We start from the raw sequence: 9,523 nt of genomic DNA on the forward strand, positions 1-9,523 counted from the left end.
TGGTGCTTTCTCATATAAGCATTTTGTGGAAAGTATTTTGAGTTTCCACAAAAACATCATTCGAATAGAGCAAAGCTGGAAGTATGGTATCTTCAGACTTGGAGGTTCCAGGTGTAGGAATTTACAAGTTACTAGCACAGCTGTGCTCGATTGATTCCTACATGGTTCAAGATGGAAATCTACACAGTACTGTAATGTATATCAGTGGCAGCCAGCTGAATATTTACTAGGACATCCACACATTAAAGAAATGAAGGGGTGTCATACAGATGGCCAAGAGGCACATGAAAAGCTGCTCAACATCACTAATTAATAGAGAAATGCAAATCAAAACTACAATGAGGTATCACCTCACACCAGTTAGAATGGGCGTCATCAGAAAATCTACAAACAATAAATGCTGGAGAGGGTATGGAGAAAAGGGAACCCTCCTGCACTGTTGGGAATATAAACTGATACAGCCACTACGGAGAACAGTATGGAGGTTCCTTGAAAAACTAAAATTAGAATTACCATATGACCCAGCAATCCCACTCCTCAGCATATACCCAGAGAAAACCATAATTCTAAAAGACACATGCACCCCAGTGTTCACTGCAGCACTATTTACAATAGCCAGGACATGGAAGCAACCTAAATGTCCATCAACAGATGAATGGATAAAGAAGATGTGGTATATATATACAATGGAATATTACTCAGCAGTGAAAAGGAATGAAACTGGGACATTTGTAGAGACATGGATGGACCTAGAGACTGTCATACAGAGTGAAGTCAGAAAGAGAAAAACAAATATATATTAACGCATATATGCAGAATCTAGAAAAATGGTACAGATCAACCGGTTTGCAAGGCAGAAATAGAGACACAGATGTAGAGAACAAACATATGGACACCAGGGGGGGAAAGCAGGGTGGGGGTTGGGGGTGGGATGAATTAGGAGATTGGGATTGCCATATATACATTACTAATAAGATAAAAAATATTAAATTGTACACTTTAAATATATGCAGTTTATTGTATGTCAATTATATCTCAATAAAAGTTCTTAAAAAAGAAAAGAAATGAAGGGTCACCCTTTCATTTCTGCCCACGTGTGGTAACGGCGATATGGTGTGTGCTCCATGGTCAGGGCTGATCTACCACCTGTTCACCAGGAAAGGCTCAGAACAACACTCACCCAGCTGCTCACATGAGCTACTCCCACTTCTTAGGATTCTGCCCTTTTCCATAATGAAAAACAATAATAAGCATGTCTCACTTTTGTAACTGCAATTTAAAATTACATTTTAGTTAAGGTTGGAAAACAATTAGATCATAAAAGTTAAAAATTGGTAAAATATTTTAAATCCTGTCTGATTTTTGGAAAGAGTGAGTTTTATAGGTGAATAATACACACATTCCTAGTTGAATTTCATTCTAAAACAATGAGAGCTTCAGAGATAAATCTTATAATACCAATTTTAAAAAGAAAATACTGAGAATACCAAGTTTACTGATATTAACTGGACCTGAAAATGTGATTCTAATCCTCCTTTACCAAAACCTCTTCTCCAAACACCTCCCTTAGGAGCTTTGGAAACTGGAGGAGGCGTGTTCCCTCTCTCTGTACACCTGGGGACGGGAAGGGGGTCCCTGGGCGTGTCCCTGTGTAGTTCTTCACACATGTCACAGAAACCACTGCATATGGGGCTATTTGTATAGTAAGTCCCCTACAAAAGAACCTTCAAGTTGCAAACCTTCAAAGATGCGAACGTGCATTCCATCAACGTCAGGTGTGAGTGAAATTGCAGCTTGTCCTCTGTCTCCTATTTCTGATGATCCTTCAGCTCTACCATCTCCCACCTCCTCCAGTAACTCTTCTTGCCTGTTCACTCAATGCCAGCCCCTGTATGCCAGCTGTTCTACTGTACTACTGTACTTCTCAAGGTACTGTACTGTAAGATTTAAAATGTTTGTGTTTGTTTTTTATGTATTATTTGTGTGAAAAGTATTATAAACCTATTACACTACAGTTCTATATAGCTGATTGTGTTAGTTGGGTACCTAGGCTAACTTTGTTGGACTTAGAAATTGGACTTACGAATGCACTCTCAGAAAGGAACTCATTCATATGTAGGGGACTTACTGTACTTACTTCCTGGGTTAAGGCAATGGTCCCAGAAAGGCAGGCCTGAGGTGGGCGGCGCTGCACAGACTGTCCTATGTGCCTGTGTTCTAGGCCATATTTACCTAAGTTTGAGAAGAACACCAGGGATGGCCTGGGAGCGGGGGATGAAGGTGTGAGGCACATGCCCTTTGTAGTGACTGGTGTCCCATGGTCAGCCACATGCAGACCTAACTTCAGTTGCCCTTAGTATCATCGTCCAGCCAAGTCTTCTCCAGGTGACCTTTCTGGATATCTGTGCTGAGGTTGGTGTCCCCCCAAAGCCCACACGGAAAACATGCAAGACACAGACAGTAGGACAGACAAGAATTCAATATCTAAAGGTTGTTTCTGAATAGAGGAGATTCTATTGCCTTGACTCAGGGCCCCCAGCCTGAGCCCCACCTCACCTGGGCTGTGTGGCTTCTCAGAGTTTGTCTGGGCATCCCTGGTCCTCCCATCTCCTGAGCTATAAACCTCCAGGCTAATTGTGACTCATGGGCTACTCATTGCCCATTCAGGCATTCACTCTTTCATTCATTCATTCACTAGCTTGTCCACTTATCAAACATTTCCCATCTCTCGCCTCATGCCGGGTCTAATGCTGGATGCCCAGGCCCAGAGGAAGCAAAGGGGACATGGGCCCTGCCTTCATCAGGCCAGGGAGGGGAGGCAGCCTTGATTCAGCACTCCTCACCTGAACCAGCAACCCAAATTCCCTCACACATGGCCAGCCCCCTTCCCTGGGTCCCCCTCCCCTCACATGTTCACCAGCCACCCAAATGCAAGACCTAGCTCCTGTGGCACCTCCATCCACTGCCCTGGCCACCTGCCATGCAGTGAGAACTGCTCCTCCCTTGGAGACTCTTGGTACCTGCCTGGTTCCCAGCTTGCAGTCTGGGGCATCATTGCACATGTTACCCCAACAGGACTCTGAGCCTGGAGTTGGAGCTCCTGATTAGCTTTGGCTCTGCCCTGATGCAGAGTTAAGTTTGGGAAAGTGACATAATGAGTGAATGATTATTCCAATCAGTTACTGTCTATTGGCCCATGAAGAAAACTTCTCTGAGCTCATGTGAAGCACACAGGACCAAGACAAAAACCTTGCCTCATCCTGCTGGCCCTGGGTTAGGGATGAGAAATAGAGGGGAAGCAGGCAGTCAGAACATGAGCATGAAAGCTGAGGCAACTGTTTTGTAGACAATTCTGATAGTAAACATCAAAGTTAAACGTGTCAATTCAACATCAGTGGAGAGCTACCTCCACAGGAGACACTGCTTCATTTAGGAAACAAAAAGGTGAGAAGACAGGGATCTTGCCTGTAACAAATCAAGTACCATAATTTTAAAAAGTGGGCAAGGAAGATTTCTCATGTTGGAGAGTGAGTTACAGAGAAGCAAGGAAGGGCTGGAGGAAACCACGTGGTTCTGGGCTACAGCTGGAAACGTCAGTATGAACTCATTTCAACCTTCATATGACACAGCAAAAGGGCCCAAAGAAATATGTTTTCCCGTGATAGAACTCCTTCACACATTCAGTAAATCACTGGATGTGATGTAGGGTTATTTTATTACATAGTCATGGAGCTCAGTACATGTAGGGGCAATAAAAAATGTATTTGAGTTGCACTTGTATTTGTCTTAAATTCATATTAACTTTGCATACTTGTAAAGAATTACTGATCATATCAAAATTCAAACAGAAAGAAGTATCTTACTGGAAAGAAGGGGTAAAAAAGAAAAAAAGAAAACTAAAAGAAAAAGTCTGGTAGAAACTTCAAAATATCAAAAAAGTGTACCACAATGGAAACTAAAACCCGTAATGGTCAATATTATGAAGGGAAAGAATCATGATAGTTAAGAAAATATGGGTAGTGAAAATGACAACACAGAGATGAAAGGTATTATGAGAGTCAGAACACCCCTAAACAGGAAGCCAAAAAACAGAAGGAAAAAAAAAGCAGAAGGAAGATGATGGTAACAGAAAGGAAAACCACAAGCAGTCCACTCGGCAGGACACACCAGGTGGCGCCACCCACTGATTTTTTACTTCATTGATTACTGTGATGCTTCACTAAACCTGTTAGAATGAACAATGATTCCCCCAACCCTGTTTAGTGAAAAATTCATTCGTTCAAAATTGCGATCCCATTTACAAAGAATCAAAGTACAATGGACAAAAAAGATGCTTCTTGAAACATTCTGAAAGTTATTTTTTAACATGAAAACTGCTACATAATATAGACTAAACTATTCCAAGACTAAACATTGCCTGTATTGTTTTGCTTGTGTACAGTTTTCAGTAAGACAGACATCACTTACATCAGGTAGACTTTCACATTAGTGGATATCTTTAGAAGCGTCAAAAATCATGACGACTACACAAAGCACATGAACGTGTTTAACTGGCCTCACAAATCATGAAAACAGAGTAGGCTCCTTCTGCAAGGAGGGCAGAAACACACACAGGTATGCGATCCAATTAGTGAAGATGAGAAAAGCAAGCACGGAAAACGTTTTCCATTTCTTCCTGATCTGACATGAAATACAAATCATGAAATACATGACACAAAGCTCCTAACAAGCCATTGTGAGGCCGCCACGGATGGGAGGTGGGTCCCCTCCTCCAGACACACCAAATCTGATGGCAACCCTGAAAGAGTATGCAACATCACCAAAAGAATGCAACACTGTACAATCTTTTCTAAACTGTTAATAAAAAGCAAAATTTGATTAACCCTGCTAAAGACAAGACAATTATCTTTCTATTTACCCTTATACAAACAGCATTACCAAATCACTCCCATACAGAGGAGTAATGAAGGTCTGCATTCAAAAATTTAGAAAAACTTGGGACTTCCCTGGTGGTCCATTGGTTAAGACTCCGCGCTCCCAATGCAGGGAGCCCTGTTCGATCGCTGGACAGGAAACTAGACCCCGCATTCCACAACTAAAAGGAAAAAAAGAAAAGAAAAGAAAAAAAAAAAAAGGTGTATTAGGCAGTTAACTAGTGGTTATGTTGAAATGTTTTAAATGTTTTGTTTGAAGTTTGTGATATTAATCAGCTGTGTATAATTTGCAGCTTGTTGTGTTTACTTATTCTAATCAACATTCACCTTCGTACCTAATTTCGTATTCTTCTTAAAAGGGGCGCTCCAAACTGCACTAGCTGGAGACCCCACCCATCCCGTACCCCGCGGGGAGCAGAGCACCGGGGCCCGACCCGGCGCGCGCAGCGTCTACGCGGCCGGGGCGTCAATCAGCGCGGCCCCGCGAAGCAGGCAGCCCCCGAGGTCGCCCTGCCCTCGGGCGCGGCCACCAGGCTCCCCGGGTCAACACCGCTAGGTGTGAAACGCACGCCACCCGCTACGGGCTGGGGGCAGCGCTGCCGCCGGACGCCGACGCCGACGCACGCAGGGCACGTGAGTGCCCGCCCGCGTGACCGCTGCCACGTGACTGCCGGCGCCGCGCCGACGCAGAAACCCGCTTCCGCCGAGACCTAAGGAGGCCGGGTGGAGGCTGTGGGCTTATGGCCGCCGTCCGCCGCCTGCTGCGGCGACGCGTGGAGCGGGTGCCGCGCTTGGCAGTGGGCCCCGGGCCCCGAGTGCGACGGTGTTTCAGGCGGAAGGCGGGGCGGCCTCCTCCCCAGCAGTTGGGCACAGTTGTCAGCGGGAACGCAGCGGTCCTTCGCTTTGCTCCTGCGCTCTCACGCCTCGGCTGTGCTGAGGAGAGAAACAGGCGCTGACACGCTTTTCTAGGGCACTGCCTCGGGTGATGAGGTACTGAAAAGTGAAATCCCTTCCCGGGAGCAGAGGCCTGTCACTGTAAAGCCCCGTGGTTTGCCGGGAGCGGTGTTGTTTAGGGTGCGACGACGGTGGGGATCCCCAAGGGAAAGCAGATAAGTCCAGGTTCCGAATTAGGGTCTGTTCCCACGGGGTCCCGCCCTCAAGGGGCTGGCTGCCTGCTCTGCGCCGCAGCCGATATTGCGATTTAGGGTTGGCCACTAAAACTGGTACGTGGGAGTCAGCCAGGGCAGGCTCGCTGGGAGAGTCCATGTTGTTGAGCGCAGCACAGTCTCCTTCCCTGTCCCCACGGCCAATTCGGTCCGACGGTTGAGCCAGCATCACTAGGAGGGGTGAAGACGGAGTCTGACAGACATCTGCAGATGACCTAGGCCACCTGGTTCAGCCTTTTCCACAGGAGAGACCTTTGGAAGAGCTTGCCATGGAACATGGATCTTCTCAGATTCTCGGCCCCTTCAGAGAAGTCTGTCGGCACACCTCATCGGCAGAGCTCTTTGTCTCCAATCCTCCTGTCAGGTTTTTCCCAGGCCCTGCCTGGGGCATTGATGAGAGGTCCCCTCTGTCTTCTCCCAGTGGCCACCTTTTTGCCTCAGAGCGTACCTATATGGCTAGATGTATCAGGCTCAGAGAGTATCCTAGACCCCGGTGGTGGAGATTTAGTCTCATGGGACAGCCCTGTGGGTGCATTTCAGGAAGTTTCATCCCCCAAGGCAACTGCAGGTCTGTCTTGATCTTGTGAGCCAGGCGCTGCTCCTTGTGCCTCCCTGTGCTGGATGTATCACCGAAGCTGTAGAAGTCCCTGCCAGGTGGCTTTGCCCAGACCTTTGCTAAAGTTCCTCCCTCATCCTCACTCTCCCTTCGACGCCCTTGGCAAGGTGGTTGTACCTCGGGATTCCAGTTGTGTTCTGCAGTTCTGGGTGTCTTCTCCCTCCCCTCTAAATCCATCTCTACCTTCCTCTTCCCTAAGACCAACAGGAAACTGGAGGGCAAGAGAGCTGAGTGGCTGCAGCCAATGGGAGGAACTGGCAAAATTAGAGGTTGGGGTGGGTTGGGGAGGAGGCGTGGGGTGTTCCTCAGTTCTTCCCTGCTTAGCTGAGGGTCCACAGCCTGCGAGGGAAGAAGGCCACAGCTCCTGTTCTCACTGGGTCCAGGAACTCCAGCTTCCAGGCCTTAGGATTCTGGCGGCTTAGCGCTGTGGCCAGTGTTGAACTGCATACTGTGCCTGTGTCTTCCTTTAGCCCTGCTTGTAGAAATAGTTCCATGCACCCCAGCGTTCACTGCAGCACTGTTTATAACAGCCAAGAAATGGAAGCAACTTAAATGTCCATCAGCAGAGGAATGGTTAAAGAAGATGTACATATATACAATGGAATATTACTCAGCCATTAAAAAGAATTAAAATCTCGCAGCAACATGGATGGACCTAGAGATTGTCATACTGAGCAAAGTAAGTCAGACAAAGACAGATGTCGTATGGTATTGCTTATATGCGGAAGCTAAAAGAATGATCCAAATGAACTTATTTACAAAACAGAAACAGAATTATGAACTTACGGTTACCAAGGGGGAAGGAAGGGGGCGGGTACAGTTAAGGAGTTGGGGACTGATGTACGCACTACTATATTTAAAACAGATAACCAACAAGGACCTAATGTATAGCACAGGGACCTCTGCTCAGTATTATGTAACAACCTAAATGGGAAGAGAATTTGAAAAAGAATAGATACGTGTATAACTGGATCACTTTGCTTTACACCCGAAACTAACACAACATTGTTAATCAACTATACTCCAGTATAAAATAAAAAGTTAAAAAAAATAGTTTCATGTCCTTTGAGTGTCCTGGTGCTCATAGTCTGGCCATAGAACTCCAGCAGTTTCAGTCTCTGAAAAAATTGAAAGATTTTTTTCCCCCAAAGGATTTATATCCAGAATGTTCTTGAGGGAACAGTTTCTACTTCTTTGAAATGCAAAGTTATTTTTAATGTTTTTCTTCAAATTATAAAGCTGAATAGCAAGAATTCATAACATTTTAATTTTAAGCATTTTTGTATGGAAGAAACAGCTTCCTTGGCCATGGGGAAGAAGTAGGTGAAGAGAAGAAGCTGAGTTAAAAGAATAGTTTATTGATAATTGGACAAATTAGGAGTCTTTTTCAAATGATGGGGAGAAACGTTGCTTTTGTTCTTTTCCGAAATCCAGCCAGCATCACTGCAGTACAGAACCTGCCACCATTGTCCAAGGACACTCTGGGCTGAAGGTTGTGTTTCTTGACTTTTTTTTTAAACAGCAGAAAAGGACATGAATTCAGAGGTTTCTCTGGGTAAGAAGCTGAGGGAGGAAGAGCAAAAGTCCACTTTATTCATAAACCGGCACTTGCAGAGGATGCCCCCCCGCCCCCACCCGCATTTCTTTCGTCTGCTAGGCTGTGCCCTGGGGAGGCTGTAGCGCTTGTCAAAGGCAGGCAGAGAGAGGAAGTAAGTTACAGCAGAGTGGCGCAGCGGAAGCGTGCTGGGCCCATAACCCAGAGGTCGATGGATCGAAACCATCCTCTGCTATGAGCTAATGTTTTGCCTGCTATAGCTGGCTTTTGGGTCCCCAGCTTTCTGGCAAGGCCTACCTGTGGACGGGTAACAGCTGGTTCTATGATGTAACGGTTAGCACTCTGGGACGCCGAGTCCAGGGATCTGAGTCCAAATCTCAGTGAGACCTGTGTACCCCTTTTGGCCCTTCCCAGGAGCACTTAGGCCAAGGGTGGCCAGCAAGAGGACATAGTAGTGTATGGTTCTATGGTATAATGGTTAGCACTCTGGGCTTTGAATCCAGTGGTCTGAGTTCAAATCTCAGTAGAACCTGCTTTGCCTGTGGCCATTTTGTCTTCCTCTCATGTCCCCGGCAGTGAAACACGGGGACCTGGTCTGGCACAAGATAGGTGGTAACTCTGATTTCCTGATCTCTTTGTTCTTTTTAATGTCCTTCCCCCATCTCCCACCCTGCTCCCCAGTTTGGCTTTAAAAAAAAAGGAGACTAGGGGAATTCCCTGGTGGTCCAGTCATTGGGACTCTGAGCTTTCACTGCTCAGGGCCCTCGTTTGATTCCTTGGTCAGGGAACTAGGACCCCACAAGTTGCATGGTGCGGTGCGGTGCAGCCAAAAAAAAAAAAAATTAAAAAATAAGGAGACCAAAGGGGCTCATACTCTTGTTCTGAGATGTCCCATTATGCATGTTTAACCTCTAGAATCCCACGTCAGGACAGACAATTACTTTAACCTTCTCCACTGATGAGCTTTCAGCACAGACTGTTTACTCTTCATGCAAATGCAGAAACGGGTCCTTTCCACTGGGCACGTGGGCCGCTACTGTCATAGGGAAGGCTCTTGAGAGTGACACTGTCCACAGGTGCACCTGCTCTTCTCACTGACACCAATATTTCATACTGGTGTGCCCAAGTATATGCTTACGTGTGTATGTGTATATACGTATGTGTCTGTGTGCGCTTATATGCTTACATGTGCATGTATGTCCTTGCACACGTACACACACACGTACACATGCCAGCACACATGGGTACGTAT

At 46.2% G+C, this 9,523-nt stretch overlaps 2 non-coding genes across 2 annotated transcripts; both read left to right on the plus strand.

Annotated features, from left to right (window-relative positions):
- Positions 1 to 8,434: 8,434 nt before the first annotated feature.
- On the plus strand, positions 8,435 to 8,506 carry TRNAM-CAU (transfer RNA methionine (anticodon CAU)). Its single transcript has one exon. It is a non-coding gene; the product is annotated as a tRNA-Met (tRNA).
- A 225-nt stretch (positions 8,507 to 8,731) lies between these two features.
- On the plus strand, positions 8,732 to 8,803 carry TRNAQ-UUG (transfer RNA glutamine (anticodon UUG)). Its single transcript has one exon. It is a non-coding gene; the product is annotated as a tRNA-Gln (tRNA).
- Positions 8,804 to 9,523: the final 720 nt, after the last annotated feature.

The sequence above is a fragment of the Hippopotamus amphibius genome, chromosome 17 (assembly GCF_030028045.1).
Source record: "Hippopotamus amphibius kiboko isolate mHipAmp2 chromosome 17, mHipAmp2.hap2, whole genome shotgun sequence".
NCBI lineage: Eukaryota > Metazoa > Chordata > Mammalia > Artiodactyla > Hippopotamidae > Hippopotamus > Hippopotamus amphibius.